We start from the raw sequence: 22,866 nt of genomic DNA, 5'->3' as shown, positions 1-22,866 counted from the left end.
ATATAAATCTGAAATCTGAAAAGGAATATATATATAAGTGATCCATGTATAACTGAATCACTTTGCTATACACCTGAATCACTGTAAATCAACTATACTTCAATTAAAAAAAAAAAAAAAGGAAGAGAGGTCTGTGAGCTAACATGGGCTTAACTTGTGTAGGATCTCACCAACCCTTTTTAGAGATTTGGGCTTTTATTAGAATGAGATGGAAGCTACTGGAAGCTTTTGAGCACAGAAAAGACATAATCTGATTTACCTGTTAATAGAATCATTCTAGCTGCTATTTTGACAATAGACAAAAGGAAGGAATGGAGTAAAGTAGGTCTCCATTGGAATAAAACTTAACAGAACTTATAGTGGCTTGGACCAGCATATTAGAAGTGAAGATGGAGAAAAGCAGTCATAGTTTAGACACATTTTGGATATGTTTTGAAGTTAGCACCAATGACATTTGTTAATACACTTGCTATGGAGTATGGGAGAAAGAGTGGATTCAAGATTTTTTGGAATGAGAAAATGGAAGGATGAAGTTGTTTTTCTGAGAAGAAACTGTAGGATGAGCAAATTGGTGATGACAGCAAGCTCAGTATATGCTCATTTTAAATTGCCTATTAGAACTCAAAGTGGGTCTAGCAAGTAGACAGTTGCTTATAAGTATGGCACTCATGCAGAGTTAGGCACTAAAATAGAAATTTGACAATCCCAGATGTAAGGATGATCTTCTAAAGTTTAAGCCTGGATTGGATCTGGTTGGGGGTTAGTCTAATAGAAAATAAGAGATGTTCAAGATGTGAGCCATGGTGTATTGTATTATTACAAAGCTGGGGAAATGAGGAGAAAACCTCAGAGGAGACAAAAAAAGTGTAATCCATTGAAGAAGGAAAACTGGAGAGAATGATGTTTTGGAAGCCAAGTAAAAAAAGTATTTTAATTGAAAAGAAGTATCAGATTGGCATAGTGTAAGGCCTTGACTACAGCATTACTAATGTCTGATTTACACCAAGATAGAGTAAGGAACAATTATTCCTTATATTTGAATGTCCATTGTGTGCACAGGGAAGGTGGTGATTAAAGAAAAATAATACAACAAAAATAATACAGCAACAGCGAAAACACTCACAGATAAAAACATTCTCTGCCTTTAAAGCTCAAAGGCAGGGAGACAGAATTTGGAACATAGGTTATAAGTCTCATAATGCATGACCATCAGCAGTCTGTGGGACTATATATATATAGATAGATGAAGTAGAAATTAATTTTGATAGGCAGCTTCAGGAGGGAATAAAGGTCACATTTGAGCTGGGCATTAAAGAATGACTATAAGTTTGTTGGGTCGGAAATGGGAATGGACAAAAGATTAATGACATTTCAGGCAGATAAGATGGCACGAGAAATGCCATAGAGGTACGAGAAGACAGAATATGTACAGGGATGAAGAATAAATTCATTTGACTGAAATAGAGTATGCAAAGTAAAATGGGGGTAAAATAGCAGTAGATACACTTTTTTGCCTTTATGGAAAATCTTGCTCAACAGTCCAGTAGAAAGAAAAGCTTGATAAAGTGAGATATTTATCCAGAACCAAATATTATAATTAATATAATTTTTTAAAAAGCCTTTATATTCTGGGAAAAGCCTCAATGATGACATAGTGTAAAATGAATGTACCCTTGGAAAAATATATGGAAATATAAATTGTTCCCTGTAGGTTACTCCATTAGGCAGATTTTAATTTCAAATAATTTTGCTTGGGCTCTTTTCTAACTTCCTTAAATGTAATGTGTTTTAATTTTATCTCTTTCCTAGAAATGGTTCTCTGTATTGTGAGGCTGCAAGATCACCCAGGGAGAGTGGGACCAAACAGACCAGAACGTCTGACACACTGAATGTATGTGAGTACAATATTAACAGCGTTTTTACAAAAAGGAAAAAGAAAAATTGTCTTGTATATGACTTAAAGTGCTTTGGAGTATATAGACTGTTTGTGAATTAATATGGCTAATTGCTGGATCCTTGGCATGGGCAAGCTCTCACTGGTGAGAAAGGGGTTTGTGTGTGCACCTGTGACAAAGGCTTGATTTCTCCTCTAAGGATACACATTCCATTTTTAGCGGGAATTACTGTCTCTGATAACTGCTCTGCTTCTAGTAAAACTTTGAAAGCTTGCTTTCTGACCACAGCTGCATATATTCCCCACTTCTTCCGCTCCCAGATTCCTACTGAACCCATTCTTTACCCTCCTTTTATCTTTCTCTGTCATTCTGGTCCCTCAGACACCACATTTAGTTTTATTTGCCTTCCTGAATACAACGTCAGCCAACTGGACAGTTCTCCCTAACCCTCTTATTCTCTATCAACTTTATGTCCTGCCATACTTACCTTGCCAATTGTCAAGTTAGTATTTATTTGTGTAATTATTTGGTTATTTTATGTACCTTTCACTAGATCAATTGCTCCATGCAGACAAAGATCATGCTTGTTTGCTGATATAACATAGCTGGTCCACGTTTCTAGGCTGCCTGCCCCTGCCTGTTCCTGAGTGGAATTTGGCCACTTAAAACGTTCATCCCTTTTTTTTTTTTTTGTCTTTTGAATATGTTTTATATATTTTTGCCCCATTCTGTTAAAGGGAAAATCAGTGACACTTTACACGTTTAAATTAGTAATTGTGGGAATAATGCAATTATTTATTATCCTTCTCCAGCTGGAAGCTCTTCTAAATCTTAAGTTGAAGTTTCAACTTTAGTTTTAAGGAGATGCTTCTCAAGGTGTGCTGTTTTCTACAGGTGATATGCAATAGGAATGCTGGTATTTTGGTGTTGATCTTAGAGTTCAAATTCATAACTTGAAGTTGTTTGTTCCCACTCTGGGGTCAAGAATGGTCACCAAGATTCAGAATGGTCTGGATGTTTGTAAGACAACTTCTGGTGACCTTTTGAGCCTGAGCAGCTTGCCTTGGCCAACTGGGTTTATCTCAGATCCACCTCCATATCAGGAATCCTAAGTATATCAGATGTCAGAACTTGCTCAGGGAACACCTGTGTCATGTCTCCCACCCCAGGAGACATAGGAGTGCAGTTCTAATGGGCACAAGGGGAACTCATTGCCTTGCTGAAAACCCAGGACTCGCATTGACTTCAGGCATGGCTGGATTCCGGGCTCAAACAATGTCATCAGGACTCAATTTCCCTCCGTCTTGAGGTTCTTCCACTGAGATAGTTAAGATGTCAGGAGCTCCAAGGTGGCCCCAGTCAGCTCCAGGTTTTCCCTTACTCTGGCTAGGAGGAGACAGTATCTCCAGACTCTGTATCTCCTCAGCTCCAAATCCAGTCAGGAGAGAATCATGCCTTCTCTCTTACAGCATTTCCAGGTGTCATTATGTCTCATTGGCTCTGAGTGGGTCACATGCACACTTCTAAGCCAATTACTGTGACCGTGGAGATGCAATGTATTGATTGGCTTAGGCCTATATCACATGCTTCCTCCTCAGAATTCTTCCCAAATGGACAGCTTTCTCCCCTTCCGATATGGTCTCCTGCTGTATTTCCTTCTGGTCTCATGGGACCATCACACACCAGTGGCTGTGAGGTGCAATTACCTGGCTGCCTGGGTGGGAAGCAGCCCATATATCCTAGTGGCTTTTTTTTTGAAATACCTTCACTTTATTGCACTCATCACATTATAAATTTGTTTGCTTTACACATTTGTTTTTCATACAAGACAGATGTTTAAAGGGCAAAAGTTATTGATCATTTTTAACAATTTTATAGTGGTATAATTCTTAAACCATACACTTCACACATTTAAATTGCACCATCCAATGTTTTATAGTATATTTATACTTTTGCAACCATCACCACAATCTAAATTTAGAACATTTTCATTACCCCAAAAATAAACCATGTACCTATTAGTTATTCCCCCATCCCAACTCTATGTTGACCCTTGCCCACAGCCCTGGGCGACCACCAATGTATTTTGTTTCCATTGATTCTTGATACTTCAGAATAGAAGTATCCAGATAATATTGGAATCATACAGTATGTGGTCTTTTGTAATTAGCGTCTCTCACTTAGCTAAACATTTTCAAGGTTCATCCATGTTTTAGCATATATCAGTTATTCATTGTTTTTATTGCCAAATAACATTCCATTGTATAAATAATCCACATTTGTCAATCAATTCATCAGTTTATGGACATTTTGACTGTTTTTTACTTTTTAAAAAAAAAATTTATTTTATATTGGAGTATAGTTGATTAATGCTGTGTTAGTTTCTGGTGTACAGCTGAGTGATTCAGTTATACGTATGCATGTATCTATTCTTTTTCAAGTTCTTTTCCCATTTAGGTTATGACAGAGTATTGAGCAGAGTTCCCTGTGCTATACAGTAGGTCCTTGTTGGTTATCTTATTTTAAATATAGCAGTGTGTACACGTCAATCCCAAATCCCAACCTATCCCTCCCCACTCCCGACTCTTCTCCCAGTAACCATAAGTTCATTCTCTAAGTCTGTGAGTCTGTTTTTTTTTTTTTGTAAGTAGGCTTGTTTGTATCATTTTTTTAGATTCTGCATATGAGTAATATTATATGATATTTGTCTTTCTCTGTATGACTTGCTTCACTTAGTATGATGATATCCAGGTCCATCCTTGTTGCTGCAAACTTATGGTTGTTCAAAATCTCTGTACTTTTGGGGCTCAAATCTTCCCCAGATTGTCTCAGTTTGAAATAAAACAGCCTCTTGCTTTCTAGAAAAGATGAAGCTATCTGTTATGAACATCACTGAATTTTTCTTCTTTCGACCTTAAAATATCTCTGTATCTATCTATAGTCTATTTCCTGTTTCCCAAAATAACTTTTTATACGTATTAGATTTTAATCCTAACATTTTACATTTCTTTATCAACTTTATTAAATCAGCTATTCCTTCCTGATTTGCATTTCTCCATTTTTCTGATTCTTTCCACACAGGCAAAAAAACCCATCATGCTTTTAGGTCCCTTATCTTGGAACAAATTCAACCAACCAAAATCAAAACAAAACAAGCCTCCTTCATCTCACTATTATCTTATTTTTCCCCCCCACTTAGCCACTTTTACCCATTCAAAGTCTCTGTAGAACAGTCAGTGTTCTTTGCCAATTCATGTTAAATTCAAGAAAGAAAAGAAGGGGCTATTTTTATTTTTGTAGTACAGTGTATTACCAGTACCTAGCACAATATCTAAAATGGTAGGGGCTCAATAATTAAATGAGTTAATTTTAGCTACCCTTTCACTTCCCACTCTCCACCTGAGTGTTAAAATTTTGCTTCAAGCACTGCTTAAATTAATCTTACCAAATAACTAACCAAAATAGCTCCTTTCTCTGTTATTCAGTCCGGGACCATGTTTCAAATACTCCTCTTATATGCTATATCATAATCTATCTTAATTACCGTTAACTGTGTGTATGCCTCATCGCTTCATCAAAGCTTCAGCCCCTAGAGCTCAGGACAATTAACCTGGTATTTCCTTAGCCCCCACAACTCTTAACAAAGTGTTTACTAGTCAGTATTTACTAGTGAGTTGAATTCATACCTTTAAATATTGAAGGGTCCTCTAGCATTGCTCTGACCACATTAGTATTACCTTTGATGAAATATTTTGCTCCTAAAATAAAAATGTGAAAATATAACTGGATAGCCTTTTATAAACCATTTCAAATCATTAAAATAATATTTTTTTTTAAAACCCTATGCTGAATGAATCATGATATATGTGTTTTGTATTTATGATCACTTTATTTCAACAATTATAAATATTTATCCATACGTATATTATATGTACACGTACATACATACACACAAAAACATTGCTTGTAAACACTTGATAAAAGAAAAACCATTGTTTAAATTATTTCCAAGAAAATAAAATTCTCTTCGAGGTTCTTTAAATGCACCCAATAAATGCACACAAGAGAAAATAGAAAATCTCTTAGAAACTGTTTCAGGAACCAACAGAGACTTAAGATTTACTCTAAACACTCCCAAACTCATTCTACGAGGCCACCATCACCCTGATACCAAAACCAGACAAGGATGTCACAAAGAAAGAAAACTACAGGCCAATATCACTGATGAATATAGATGCAAAAATCCTCAACAAAATACTAGCAAACAGAATCCAACAGCACATTAAAAGGATCATACACCATGATCAAGTGGGGTTTATCCCAGGAATGCAAGGATTTTACACAGCCAACATCATTCTCAATGGTGAAAAACTGAAACCATTACCTCTAAGATCAGGAACGAGACAAGGTTGTGCACTCTCACCACTATTATTCAGCACAGTTTTGGAAGTTTTAACCACAGCAATCAGAGACGAGAAAGAAATAAAAGGAATCCAAATCGGAAAATAAGAAGTAAATCTGTCATGGGGCTTCCCTGGCGGCGCAGGGGCTGAAAATCTGCCTGCTAATGCAGGGGACGCGGGATCGAGCCCTGGTCTGGGAGGATCCCACATGCCGCGGAGCAACTAGGCCCATGAGCCACAACTACTGAGCCTGCGCATCTGGAGCCTGTGCTCCACAACAAGAGAGGCCCGACAGTGAGAGGCCCACGCACCACAATGAGGAGTGGCCCCCGCTTGCCGCAACTAGAGAAAGCCCTCGCACAGAAACGAAGACCCAACACAGCCAAAAATAAATATAGAAAAATAAATAAATTAAAAAGTGTTCGTTATAAAAATAAATAAATAAATACATAAATAAATTAGCTCTCCCTTTAAAAAAAAAAAAGAAGTAAATCTGTCACTGTTTGCAGATGACATGATACTATACATAGAGAATCCTAAACATGCTACCAGAAAACTACTAGAGCTAATCAATGAATTTGGTAAAGTAGCAGGATACAAAATTAATGCACAGAAGTCTCTTGCATTCCTATACACTAATGATGAAAAATCTGAAAGAGAACTTAAGGAAACACTCTCATTTACCTTTGCAACAAAAAGAATAAAATACCTAGGAACAAACCTACCTAAGGAGACAAAAGAACTGTATGCAGAAAACTGTAAGGCACTGATGAAAGAAATTAAAGATGATACAAACAGATGGAGAGATATACCATGTTCTTGGATTGGAAGAATCAACACTGTAAAAATGACTCTACTACCCAAAGCAATCTACAGATTCAGTGCAATCCCTATCAAACTACCAAAGGCATTTTTCACAGAACTAAAACAAAAAGTTTCACAATTTGTATGGAAGCACAAAAGACCCCGAATAGCCAAAGCAATCTTGAGAAAGAAAAACGGAGCTGGAGGAATCAGGCTCCCGGACTACAGACTACACTACAAAGCTACAGTAATCAAGACAGTATGGTGCTGGCACCAAAACAGAAATATAGATCAATGGAACAGGATAGAAAGCCCAGAGGTAAACCCCTGCACATATGGTCACCTTAATTTTGATAAAGGAGGCAAGAATATACAATGGAGAAAAGAGAGCCTCTTTAATAAGTGGTGCTGGGAAAACTGCACAGCTACATGTAAAAGAATGAAATTAGAACACTCCCTAACACCATACACAAAAATAAACTCAAAATGGATTAATGTAAGGCCAGACACTATAAAACTCTTAAAAGAAAACATAGGCAGAACACTCTATGACATAAATCACAGCAAGATACTTTTTGACCCACCTCCTAGAGAAATGGAAATAAAAACGAAAATAAACAAATGGGACCTAATGAAACTTAAAAGCTTTTGCACAGCAAAGGAAACCATGAACAAGATGAAAAGACAACCCTGAGAATGGGAGAAAATATTTGCAAATGAAGCAACTGACAAAGGATTAATATCCAAAATTTACAAGCAGCTCATGCAGCTCAATATCAAAAAAACAAACAACTCAATCCAAAAATGGGCAGAAGACCTAAATAGACATTTCTCCAAAGAAGATATACAGATTGCCAACAAACACATGAAAGGATGCTCAACATCACTAATCATTAGAGAAATGCAAATCAAAACTACAATGAGGTGTCACCTCACACTGGTCAGAATGGCCATCATCAAAAAAATCTACAAACAGTAAATGCTGGAGAGGGTGTGGAGTAAAGGGAACCCTCTTGCATTGTTGGTGGAAATGTAAATTGTTACAGCCACTATGGAGAACAGTATGGAGGTTCCTTAAAAAACTAAAAATCGAACTACCATATGACCCAGCAATCCCACTACTGGGCATATACCCTGAGAAAACCATAATTCAAAGAGAGTCATGTACCACAATGTTCATTGCAACTCTATTTACAATAGCTAGGATATGGAAGCAACCTAAGTGTCCATCAACAGATGAATGGATAAAGAAGATGTGGCACCTATATACAATGGAATATTACTCAGCCATAAAAAGAAACGAAACTGAGTTATTTGCAGTGAGGTGGATGGACCTAGAGTCTGTCATACAGAGTGAAGTAAGCCAGAAAGAGAAAAACAATTACCGTATGCTAACGCATACATATGGAATGTAAAACAAAACAAAAAAAATGGTCATGAAGAACCTAGGGGCAAGATGAGAATACAGACGCAGACCTACTAGAGAATGGACTTGAGGATACGGGGAGGGGGAAGGGTAAGCTGGGACAAAGTGAGAGAGTGGCATGGACATATATACACTACCAAACGTAAAATAGATAGCTAGTGGGAAGCAGCTTCATAGCACAGGGAGATCAGCTCAGTGCTTTGTGACCACCTAGAGGTGTGGGATAGGGAGGGTGGGAGGGAGACACAAGAGGTAGGAGATATGGGGATATATGTATATGTATGGCTGATTCACTTTTTTATACAGCAGAAACTTACACACCATTGCAAAGCAATTATACTCCAATAAAGATGTTAAAAAAAATAAATAAATAAGGGTAGACGGGAAAAAAAAAAAAAAAGAACCCCTGAGGACCTCAGGAAGATAAAGATGGAAAATGCAAAAGAAAAGTAAGACTATGGAGGGTAGAAGTGTCACTATCCATATAACAGGAGTTCCAGAAAGAGAAAAATTCAATAGGGACGAAAACACACATACCTTTGGAAAGCAGAAGCTCATAGATAAGACAACTGGAGCAGGAGATATCAATGAATCTTTAAAATAAAAGTTTTCTGATCAAGGACACAAAAATGAGCAAGGATTTGGAATATTTGAGAAACAGTTACAAGCATGATGGGATGCTGTGTTGTTGGTGGCCTGAACCTGCACATGGTCTTCACCACTGGGAATGTGTCCAAGGCAAGCGAGGAACTGAATTTTAATTTTCTTTAATTTTAAGAAATTTGAGTTTAAAAAGCTAATACTTGATTCAGGTATTGGAAAACTTTTAAGTATGCTTGGAACAACCTGGGTTTATGAATCTCCTCTTGCAGTTGTAAATTGAAACCTAAATACAGATCAACTATACCTGATGTGAATTTAGTAATTATACTGAGATGCACTAGAAGTGTAACATTTACCCCAGGTTTCTAATGCCAAATACAGAAAAGAGAGAGTAAAATGTCTCATTAATACTTTTATATTGATTATATGCTGAAATTATCCTATTTTGAATTTATTGGGTTAAATAAAATATGTAATTAAAATTAAAAGAAATATAGAATTACTCTACACTTGCCTTCCTGCTATACTCATTTTTGCCTTTCCAAAATATGTTCTTATTTTTTTATCCTGTTTGATACACTTCTTCCTCCAACTCACATGAATTTGCAGCCTGGGTTGAGAATATTTTCCCCAGGTCTGATTTTCTAAGACTCCTTTGGGACACTATGTCCAGTATGACCTGTGGCTGAATGTACTGAAACCATGGATTAAAGTTTCTCCCCATGCACCCGGCTCTGGCCATTAGGAGAACTCACAGGTCAGTGGAAAGAGATTAGGCAAATCCAAAGTGATTATTTGGTGACTTGCAGGCCAAGTACTTTATTGTTTTATTAACTTATCTGTTTCCCCTTTCGTTGTAACTTTGTATAAAGAGAAATATCTTACTTAAGAAAATATGGCGGATTCAACTTGTTTTTCTCCCTGCAAAAAGTCTTGAGTGTGACCCTCATGCAGATTTTAAGTTTGAATTCTATTACTTGTGTTATGCTCACTCAGATGATCGTTGTTTATCATAGAGGCATCTGCAAAATCTAAATAATATTCAAAGCAGTAACATTTTGAAAATCTAGAATCAGTATCAATTCAGGGAGAACCACAAAGGCTTCTTTTTGGGAGGTCTCTCTGTCTCTAATTCAGTCACTTGGATGACTGTGTGATCTATGCATCTTCTGTAATTATTTGGCATATGCATTTGGCCAATTCCTGCAACCCGGTCTGTAGAGGATGCATCAGAGACACTGAACCAAAGGACCCCCAATTCTATTACTTTCATTTGGGCTTCATTTAGTTTTTTCAGGTGGATATGCTTTATTTGCTCCCTCTATGCCACTCTGTTTTGGAGGCTGATCTGTACAGGCTAGAACAATGGGCTCTAGTCCCTCTCCATCCAATGGGAGGCCCCAGCAAGAGAAAATAGGAAAGGAAAAGTGAGATCAGGATATTCATTCCCAAGGATCCCTCTCTGCAAGTTCATCAAAGGCTGGCTGGATCCCTCAGCCAAAGGTCTATTCCTTTCAAGCCTACCTTCTAGGGAAGAAATACGTAGATACTGCCTACATGCACTGCTTCCTCTCCCACACCCTTCTGACCTAGGGGTCATACTCCTTTTTTCTTACTAGCTCAGAGTCCTGCACCTGGCTTCTCTACATCCTGGTTAGTTCTTTGTGAATAGCCTCTTTTAAAATATACCCTTCTCAAATTATCTTAATCTGAGTGTGCCAGCTATTTCTTATCAGAACACTGGGATAAGGTCTCTTTTTGAGATTCTTTAATTAGCCTCATACTGACTACAACTTTGCAAAGTGATCACTAATAGTGGTGAGCAACAAATTAAATATAAGTATTTAGATAATAGGCATGAGCTAAGTGTCAATACAGAAAGAGGTCTTGGGAAAATATGAGAAAATATTGCATTAGCAATGTTTGTTGTTTCCTCCTGAACATTTAGATTGAACCCTAAAACACATTCAGGAATTGAATTATTAGGAGGTGGTACCATTTTGCTGGTACTTTATCTTTCTTTTTTTTTTTTTTTTTTCTGTTGATGGATAGCACTGAAATTATGCTGAATCTGCCAGGATATATAAATCAAATTTTACCAATTTAATTTTTCCTTTTAGAGGTGTTACAAGTTAATTGACTAATGGGGCCAGTAGCTGAGCTCTTTTGGACCTTGACAAAGGGATGAATCTGGTGGGAGGCCATATTTGTCAAAAAAGAAGTTTGACTATATTAGTATTGTTGGTATTCAACGGTTCAGAAATATTTCTTAATGATTTGCTTTTTTTTTTTTTTTGTATTTTTAAAGAGGAGATGTCGAAAAGCAATAGAATTGGATCTCTTTCATCTGAGAAAAACTTAAATGAGAAATATGCTTTTTTATTCAATTAAACAAATTAGACTCTGAACTTTTTTAATGTCTATTTTAAAGGAGAGAGGCAGTTCTTGATATTAAATTTAATACTGTTTATAATCACCCACCAGAACATTTCCACAGCATTTGAGTGTTTGAAATTTAGTTGCTGCTTTGAAATTATAAAAGAAACTATAGACCTATTAGAGAAAGTTTGAGAAATTGAGAAAAAAGAAGTTTATAACTATAACCTAGAACTATTATAATTTTAGTACATTGACCTTGATTTTCTTATATAGTTTTAATCTTAGTTCATAAACAATTATTTGCATCCATAGGCCAAGAATTTTTCCAAATTCCTACATAGTTTTATAATAATTAATTTTAGATATCTTTAAAAAACTTCTTTCCACAGAGTAAATGTTCAATAAATGTTAGCTATTATTTAATGAAACAGATATTTAATACAGTTTAAAAAAGTTAGAATGCTTTAGTTATAATAACATTCTTTGATATCCACATATTTCCATATAATGAATTAGCAAATTTCATTAATTCTAGGATGTACATTTTTGCAAAATTTTCAAACTCTAAAACTGAAGCACATTTTATTATAGTACAAAATAGTTTAATTTTCAGCATGTTTTTCTTTTATGTGATATGTAAAATAGCAAGGAGTCCGTGATATCGTAATATTTTAATTTCTGAGACTAGATTATCAGACATTGGTGATTGTGTGTGTGTGTGTGTGTGTGTGTGTGTGTGTGTGAATGTGACAGTGAATACTGAAAGAAAGATTATACCTCCTCACTTAGATGCTGTCTGGAAGTCCTTTCTGTTTTAAACCATGAAAACTGCTACCAAAAAAACCCCATAAAATTTAGACAGTGAAACCAAAAGAAACTGGTTAATTTCATTGCTTGAGTTATAATGTTTTTAAGAAAATATTTGTTCTACATTTCCCTTTTAAACTTTTAAACAATGTTTGAAGTCAAGTATATTTGGGATCAATTTACAAAAAGAAAAATGTTTATGTTGATTCCTTAGGAAAAAGTGTTAAAAATAGATGAAAAGTTTTTCCTCCCTCTAAGACAACATCTTCTGTTTAAAAATAATTATATAGTGGCCTAATACACATACCTGTCCTCCCAATAATTCAGCAGAAATCAAGTTCTGTGTGGAACACTAAAGTGAACTATAATATGTCAAAAAAAAAAAAAAAATGCCTCTGAGTACTTCCCACTTGCAGGCAAAGACATCATTTCGTTGTAATAATAGAAATTACATTTTAATCAATATGCCCTTTGCTATTAATCCATTTAGACTGCCTGAAGAGATTTTAATAACAGGTTAGGAAAATCATCCATCCAATGAGTCATTCCAAAGAGAAAAGGGCTGGAATTCTTTCATTTCTAATTCAGCATGTACAGAATTGATATGTATATTTTACATTCTTGCTACTCTTGGAAGAACCTAGCATTTCATTGTGTACTCAATATTTTTCTTAGTAACTTAAAAAATCAGCTATGGTTTTTTATTGGTGACACAAATTGATCACCAATCAGCAAATATACATTTTCTTACCTTTGGTAAGGACTAGATGTTTGATGGTATTCTCTAATGGTCAGTGCCTGCTGTAATACAGCTATAAGCTAGGTTTTACTTTTACCAAATTTGCTTTTTTTTTATTAATTTTACTTTATAAAATAGCAATGCACACTCATTTTAGAAATATCAGAGAGTACATAGAACACCCTTATGAACTTGAACACTCATGCTACTCCCTTGCCAAACATAACCTTCATTATCACAGATGCATGGATGCATGCAAATATTGTCTCTATGCATGTATTTCAATTTTTTATTTATTGTAAATATTTTTTCTTTTTAGTATGTGTATAAATTTTTTTTAAAGTTTGTGTGGTATTTCTTTGTAGACTCCTATCTTGATTTATTTAGCTAATACTCTAGTGTTAAAAGTATATTATATCCAAAGTTATATTGTTAGGAAAGTGCCAGGATGGACATGCTCATAACTTTTTTATGGATTGATTCTATTTTAGTAGAATCAATTCCCCCAAATAAAATATTGGAGTAGCAATCACACATAATTTGAGTGTTTTACATCCATGCTATATCTAAATGAAAAAAAAAAAAAATTATCTAGCAATGTAGGAAAGTGATTCAGTATTTTAAAAATATTTATTATTTTACCAATATTTATTAGTCCATTTGGGCTGCTATAACAAAGTACCATAGACTGGGTGGCTTAAACAACAAACATTTATTTCTCATGGTTCTGGAGGCTGGAAGTCCAAGATCAAGGGACCAGCAGATTGGGTGTCTGGTGAGCCCCCACTTCGTGGTCCAGAGACAGCTTTCTTCTCTCTGTGTCTTCACATGGCAGAAGGTGAGAGGAATCTCTGGGGTCTCTAATAAGGGCTCTGATCCCATTATGAGGGCTCCACCCTCATGACTTAAGCACCTCCCAAGGGCCCACCTCCAAATACCATCATACTGGGGATTAGGTTTCAACATATGAATTTGAGGGGACACAAACATTTAGTCTATAGCATATGACAATGCTCTTCTATTATTACTTTGATTTTTCTTTCTTCATCCTTAATAAGCATTAATATTTTTCATACATTTATTGTCTATTTTTATTTTTCCTTTTGTTAATTATGCATTTATGTCCTCATCTGGGTCATGTTTACTCAGGACAAACTAAGAGGAGAGAACATAATGTAGAACATGGAAGTCATAGGGAAAAAGGAAAGAAGGCATTCTCCCCAGTAAGCATCACTGCCTGCTGAAAAGTAATCTCTTCCCCCTGGGGACTTGTGATGAATTTGGCATTTTTACCGAATGCCAAAGCAAACGTGCATTTTAGTGAAACTCCAGTCTGACTGGTTCTTGGCATTTATGTTGATTAAGGGAAAAACAACTTAGACTTTCACTTTCTTTTTAAAGCCACCTGTTAGCAGGTGGTATCAGCACTGTTAACAGTGAAGGTCAAGATCTTTCTACATTAAAGTAAGAACTCAAAAGAAATCAGGAAAATGTATTGACTACAGTGTTTGAGGTGGTGGACTAAGAATTCACTTATGTTACATTCTTTTTGACAGTAGACATGTAATTTTTGTTTCAGAATCCATTTTATCCATCTTTATTTCCCCAGTGCCTAGAATAATACCTGCCATATATTAAAAGTTCAAAAAATGCATAATTATCTCTGATTTACAGACAATAAAAACCAATCATCAGAGAAACTGAGTAATGTTGACCTGAGTCACACAGCTCAAAAGGGATTGTCTCCAAATTCAACATCAGTTTGTCCAAACCCAAACTCTATACTCTAAATATTTCATCTAACATCTCTTCCTAAGATAATGTTTCTCTTGTTATACATTCATTCTAGTGCAAGAAAGGCTAGATAATGCTGTGGAACAAATAACCCAACCATCTCAATTGTTTACAAACAACAAGTGTTCGTTCTCGTGTATACCATGTAATAATTGCTTGTTAGCCAAGGGCTCTGCTTCTCACTGTCTTCTCTCCAGGATCTAAGGTGAGGTAGCAAATCCTCCCTGGACCATTTATGATTACCAAGACTAAGGAACAAAGCACAAAAATCTTGTCCTGGCTTGTTAAAGCTCCATTCAGCAGTGACATGTATATCTGGTCGCATTTCACTAGTCAAAGCAAGTCACCTAATTTCATGAGTGTCATGAAACTTTATGGGTGCTTAAGCGTGGGAAAATGAAATTGGGTGGGCCCAAGGTAGTGACAAGGGTACTTTTGAGTGAAAGAGGATGGCAGGAAAAGCCGAGTCTGAGAAGGAGATATGAAGATGGTACACAGTAGGGGGAAAGAAAAAGCTAAATATTGTGGACACCTCCTCCCTCTGGTCACCAAATACTCAAATAACTCTGTGATAGTTAATTTTATGTGTCAACTTGACTGAGCCACAATATCTAGATATTTGGTCAAATATTATTCTGGATGTTTCTGTGAAGGTAATTTTTGGTTGAGAGTAACATTTAAACGAATAGACTTTGAGTAAAACAGATTATTTTGCATAATGTGGGTGGGCCTCATTCAACCAGTTGAAAGCCTTAATGGAACAAAGGCCAACCTCTTCTGAGCAAGAAGAAATTCTGCCTATAGTCTGTGTTTGGACTGGAATTGCAAATATTCCTGACAGAACAAGTTCTTCGTTTAAAAGAGATCATGTTTGAATGGGTAAAAGATGGTATCCAATGAGATTCAAAGGCATTAGTCCAACTTCTAACAGGCAGTGCAATCCTCAGGCAGAGTACCAAGATTGGAGAGGGATGAAATTTATATGGTCCAAGAGGATAATAAACAAACACATATCCTATCGGTTCTGCTTCTCTGGAGAACCCTGACTAATACAGACTTGTATTTCTGTGTAGAACACATTCATTCCCCCATAACAGGCATCCAGTTGCTGTGTCCAGCTCAGAGTCTCAGACCCTAAAAGAGGCCCTGTATTCTTCATCAGTGTGGCTAGAGCCCTGGAGATCTATGAATCAAAGGGCAAATTATGTGCCCCTTTCACAGCTTATAGGTAGTAATCAAACACTGATGGGAATAAACACTTCTGAAGGATTGGATATGTTCTTTGATTAGGTATAGTTCTGCTCTATTGGAGGGGTTCCTCTGTTCATGAATTCCAATTTATATTCTTTTGGTTTGTCCTTTAGGGGTGTTATTCTTTTTTCAGCATTCTTCTTGGCTGCATCTGAAATGTACCTTGGAAAATATGCTCTCCTAGGAGAGATGAGCAGCTTTTTCAACCCACTTTCTGCCCAAGGGTCTTTTTAAAATTTCATGTGTAAGTCTTTGTCTCAAAAACTTAGTTGGCTCCTTACTTATCTGGTAGACTCTGTATGCTGGTAGCTACTCTAGTGGTACTTTTTAGGGTGTATCTCTTAGCTTTTGCTACATTTCTTTGGTTTTCTTCTCCAATTACTTCTTTCTCTCTCTAGGCTGAATTATGGGCACCTAGACTTATTAGGTTTCAGTGGGGAAACAACACCCCTTGTCTCTAATTTCATAGCCAATGTGTCTAATTGAAATGAATTACTAGGCAGCTGAATCCTTACTCTAAGACACCTTAATCACTTCAGGGCTTTTAACAATGAGTGTGCTGGTCATACTTTTGATTGAATCCTTACTCCAGCCTGAGTTCTAATGAACTATGCCCTGAAGGTCTTCTTGTTTTTCTTGCTTTATATTTTATGCTGCAAGTCCTTGAATTTGTGGACTGTCTTTATTCTCTTTAATTACTTTTAAGCAGGCAGATTATGTTCTGAGCTCATCTTTTTTTTTTTTTTCCTTAGTGATTTGCTAAACATAGACAACACAATGAATTAACATTATATGTTCTAATTTTTCCATAAAGATACAAGTTCATTAGTTCTATGGAATAATTGCCAACTTACAAGAGGTGACATCTTCACCAAATGCCTTGCTGTGACATAAGAGAAGTTACCATCTTTTTTTGTCTCCTTTAACAATTTTCTCACTATTTTTATCCATTAAGCCTTTAGGTCTTGATATGATAGTGGTCTTCTTTTAGGTATCAATTTTTTCATGAGTTTAAATAGACTAGTTTAGTAAAAGCAACTCCAAGATATCAGTGGCTTCAAATAACAAAGGCATATATAAATATATAAATATATATATATGTGTATATATATATATATATATATATATATATACATATATACTTCTTTATTATGCATTGGAAATCAGCTCTGTTCTATGCCATTCTTATTTAGGACTGCCAGCTGTGGAAGGTTTCATCTTTATGCTTCCATGTTTGCTGAGGGAGACAAATAGGAACATGAATATTGCACACTGACTATTAAATCCTCCCCCCCAAAATGACATGTGTGACTTCTCCTCATGTGTTAATGGACAAAGCAATACACATGACCACAATAAACTTCAAAGGGGTGGGAATGTGCAATCCTACCATATGCCTGGAAGAAAAACTAGAAATATTGAGTGAACAATATTAATGACTGCTACATGCTTATACCCAACAATACTTTATTTTTGAGAAGAATGCCAGATTGTAATCTCCAAAAGGGCAACACCATTTTTTTCTTGTTGATTGCCATATCCTTGGCTCAGTGCACAGAAGTAAGTCTGTACTCAATAAACATTTGTTTAATTAATTGGATGTTACAATGTTTTCTTAATACTGATAGAAGATGCATGACATTTCAGATTTGTAGAGTGCACTTCAACCATTCCATCAAATACAAGCTCTCACTGCCTTTGCATTGATTTGCAAAATGTATATGGCTTTTTCTCTTGGATATTTTCTCTCTCTATGCCATGAAAGTTATGAGTGATGGCCAACTTTCCAAAGAAGAGTATAAAATTATTAACAAACTGGAGGCATTTTTAAAGAGCACAGAGAGAAAACAAGCTGGAAGGGGGATTCTGGCATTGGGGTATACTTTTGCTGATGAATTACTTTCTGTACCAGAAACATATTTCAAATTATCTTGACAAGAGAATGAATGAACTGCCAGGAACTATCCTAAGGCAACGCCAAGTTTAGGGCTTTTGTAACCAATACCAACTTTATTCTTCCTCTATTGCAAGTATCTTCAAAGGAGTTGTAAACAATGATCAGACAACTCCAAAGATAATAGGTGTGGTTCAAGGAATAGCTTATTCAACGTTAGGACAGCTGAGGAGAAAAGCCAGTCATTTTCTGGGGGACAAATATATTCTCATTAAACAATGCATTACGTTTTCATTAAAATGGTACTTATAATCCCTACTCCAAAAATATGAATACATATATAGTGTGGTGTTGAGTGTGAGGAGGAAAGGAAGGGGAAAGAGGAGAAGATAGAAATGAGAGAGACAGAGAAACAGAAGAGGTTAATTTACTGTTCTTACGTGTTGAATTACATATATCTACATTTTTTCCCCTAAACTAAAAATAAAATTGCTTTGCAATACACAAACTCAGCTGCAAAGTCACTGATCATTAAGAGTATTCCCAAACTTTGCATTTGTTGTACCCAACGAGAAGTTGTGCCGTTTGTCTACAGAAGCATCAAAGAGTGGGTTTTAGTATGTTTGTATGGAGTAGCACTGGTTGGAGGATTCCAAAAATGCAGTTCTTGCTGAACCTCAAACTTACTGAATTATATCCCCCTCAGAGCGTTGATACTAATTTACAAAGAGCCAGATTGTATTAGTTTTCCATTGCTGATGTACCAAGTTAATACAAACTTCATGGCTTAAAACAGCCAACTTAATATCTTACAATTCTGTATGGCAGAAGTCTGACCACAGGTCTCACTGGGCTAAAATTTAGGTGTCAGGAGGACTGCATTTCTTTCTGAAGGCTCTAGGGAAGAATCCATTTCTTTGCTAATTAAAATTTAGTTCCTTGCAGTTGTAGGACTGAGATCCCTGTTTACTTTCTGGCTGTCAGCTGAGGGTCATTCTCAGCTTCTTGAGGCCTTTCACATGCCTTGGCTCATGGCCTTCTCTATCTTCAAAGCCAGTAATGGCAGGTCAATTCCTTCTCACTTCTGAATCTCTCCAATCCATTCTTCTGCGCTTCTCTTCCACTTTTAAGGACTCCTTTGCTTAGACTGGGCCTACCTGATAATACAAAATAATCCCCTCATCTCAAAGTTTTTAACTTAAATCATAAGTGCAAAAAAAAAAAAAAAACTTTTGCTATGTAATGTAACAAATTAGGATGTGGACATTTTAGGGAGGGTGTACATTATTCTGCCTACCGCAAAGGTCTAAGTGTCTTATCCATGTGTGGGCTTCTCTGAGATAAATGAGTGAATGTTAGAAGTAAACAGGAAACTAGCCACTCACGGATTTGGAAAAACCTAAATGCAGTTTACCCTATTAGCATGGGGGAAATAATTGTATACCTTTCTCACTACAAAAATATAGAAAATTTATTATTCTTAGCCCAGAACTGTTTCTAGATGAGGTTCCATAAAACAATGCATAAAGGAACAGGAAACCAAGATGCAGTCTCATTAGCTTAGGAATGTGAAAGTGCTTTGTGGGCCCATAAATAATTATACAAATAAAAGGTTTTCCTTTAATATCTTCACCAAGTTATGATTCTGAATGTGTGACCATATCTGCTAAACGTGTCCTACAAAGATGAATACAAATATGGATGTGTGATTAAACTTGACTGAAGTGGATTTAATTAACCTGGAGAAGAGAAAAATCAGCGAGTATTTGAAAGGTGTCTTTATTTTTATAAGGGACTAATATGAAATTAGAAATGTGCTGTGCATTTTTGACGATTGAAGTGGTCCCAATGAATGCTTGCTTCCAGGATACTGATTTCTGTTCTACATAAAGCAAGATTTTCTAATAATCTGAGCAGTCTAAAAATGGATAGGACTGCATCATAAGATCATAACCTTCCTGTCACTTAGAGGTCAACCAACAGTGGTGGATGAGCCCTTAGTAGGGGTATTTTGGATAGATTTTAAGCACTAAAGAGAAGGGTTATATACAGTTTTTAGTAGTGTGGTCCTTTTTTCCTAATCAAATTTTCTTTCTTTCTTTTTTTTTTTTTTAACATCTTTATTGGAGTATAATTGCTTTACAATGGTGTGTCAGTTTCTGCTTTATAACAAAGTGAATCAGTTATACATATACATATGTCCCCATATCTCTTCCCTCTTGCATCTCCCTCCCTTCCACCTTCCCTATCCCACCCCTCTAGGTGGTCACAAAGCACCAAGCTAATCTCCCTGTGCTTTACAGCTGCTTCCCACTAGCTATCTATTTTACGTTTGGTAGTGTATATATGTCCATGCCACTCTCTCACTTTGTCCCAGCTTACCCTTCCCCCTCCCCATATCCTCAAGTCCATTCTCTAGTAGGTCTGCGTCTTTATTCTCTTCTTGCCCCTAGGTTCTTCATGACCATTTTTTTTTTTTTTTTTACATTCCATATGTATGCGTTAGCATACGGTAATTGTTTTTCTTTTTCTGGCTTACTTCACTCTGTATGACAGACTCTAGGTCCATCCACCTCACTACAAATAACTCAATTTTGTTTCTTTTTATGGCTGAGTAATATTCCATTGTATATATGTGCCACATCTTCTTTACCCATTCATTTGTTGATGGACACTTAGGTTGCTTCCATGTCCTGGCTATTGTAAATAGAGCTGCAATGAACATTTTGGTACATGACTCTTTTTGAATTATGGTTTTCTCAAGGGTATATGCCCAGTAGTGGGATTGCCAATTCTTAGTCTGACAATATTTTTGTCTAGCTTTTTATGTCTTTCAAACATGTAAAAATTAAATCTCAAGTTGTTTGAAATAGACAAACTGCCATAATTGAAAAGCATAACATTTACATGAAATGTGCAGATTTCTATATGCTAATGATTATAAACATATATCAATTGATTACTGCACACTATTCATTTGTTAATATATTTTTTTAAAGTTTTATTTATTTATTTATTTATTTGGTTGCGCCGGGTCTTAGTTGTGGCAGGCGGGCTCCTTAGTTGCGGCATGCAAACTCTCAGTTGCGGCACACGAACTCTTAGTTGTGGCATGCGTGTGGGATCTAGTTCCCCGACCAGAGATCTAACCTGGGTCCCCTGAATTGGGAGTGTGGAATCCTAACCACTGCGCCACCAGAGTAGTCCCTAATATTTGTTTTATGTGAAGCACTATCCCGCTTGGTTTTGAGAATACAGACAGACCCAGGCTTCACAAAGCTTACGGATTTAAGGGGGAGACAGAAGCTAAACTAATGAGCAGATGAACAGATCATTTCTCACAGATTATGTTATAAAGAAGATAAGCAGGATGATGGGTTAAAAAGAATAGCAGAAAGACCAATTTAAATAAGGTAATTAGGGAAGAACTTTCAGAGGAGCTGACATTTAAACTGAATCTGAAGTGTAAGAAAGGGCCAGCTCCTTTACATAACCTTATGAGTTATTAATCCTTTCAATATCACTATGAGTTGAGAACTACTATTGTCTTAATTTCATAGAGGAAGAAACTGAGACTTAACAAAGATTTACCTTGAGCACAAGTTTAAATGCTCAAGGTTGGTAAAGCTTGAACTGGGACTTGAATCTTTAGGATCCCACAACCTGTTAGGGCTGGAATCCATGACCTTTAGTTTTTAGGTCCCTTCTGACTCTGAGTTTCTGTGAGTGAAACTGACTAGTACAACTTGGACAGAGTGAACATATAGGGCATGCTATTCTCTCTCTGTCGGGCTAGTGAATTCACTGGTAACTTGACAAATGCTAAACTTTCATGAAGGAGTTAGAATACTGTGACTCGGAAATATACTCTAAAGCAGATGGTGCCAGTTACAATTTTTGTTTTGGACATGGATTGTGGTAGACTCAGAGACAGAAATCGGTGAAAGACAATTTCCCAGTTTACTTTGATGCCATTTTGATATTGTTGATGTATTAAATGTACATTGGTCGAATAAAAGAAATTTAGGTATCCAGGATGAATATACCTACTGAAGACAAGTAGTTCCTTATCTTGGGTTTAACTCATCACTGAGAGTAGGGTTAAGTCAGGGGGCAAATCTGGATGAGGAAGAGACCTGTGCAGTAGTACCAGCTACCCCTGCTAGTATGTAACATTGGAAGAAGCTGTATTATTTCTCTGAAACTCAGTTTCCTCGTCATGCTCAAAGGCTTTCTGACAGTGTGAGTGACAAAGCTGTAAAAGCCAATCTCTTCTTCATATTTAAAAAGTTGATGGAAACAAAGATGTGAGTTTAAGAGTCAAGCTTCATGCAAAAATTCGACCTCTAGGGGCTTCCCTGGTGGCGCAGTGGTTGAGAATCTGCCTGCCAATGCAGAGGACACGGGTTCGATCACTAGTCTGGGAAGATCCCACATGCCGCGGAGCAACTAGGCCCGTGAGCCACAATTACTGAGCCTGCGCGTCTGGAGCCTGTGCTCCGCAACAAGAGAGGCCGCGATAGCGAGAGGCCCGCGCACCGCGATGAAGAGTGGCCCCCGCTTGCCGCAACTAGAGAAAACCCTTGCACAGAAACGAAGACCCAACACAGCCATAAGTAAATAAATAAATAATAATTAAAAAAAAAAAAAAAATTCGACCTCTAGTGAAGAACACCATCTTCAGAGAGGGCTGCTTAAAGGAAGCACAGTGCACCTTGTAGACAGTTCCAGAAAATATCATTGGTATAGATCCCCCAAAACAGAAAAAAAAGTAAATTATTAACTTCATAAATTAAATTTCATTTCCCCTTTTGAATGTTTTCCTACAATTCTTTAAATCTGTCTATGCTTTAATGCCAGCATCATGTATT

This window comes from Balaenoptera ricei, chromosome 8 (assembly GCF_028023285.1).
Source record: "Balaenoptera ricei isolate mBalRic1 chromosome 8, mBalRic1.hap2, whole genome shotgun sequence".
NCBI lineage: Eukaryota > Metazoa > Chordata > Mammalia > Artiodactyla > Balaenopteridae > Balaenoptera > Balaenoptera ricei.
The sequence above is the reverse complement of the archived record's forward strand: the minus strand, read 5'-3'. Positions refer to the sequence as shown.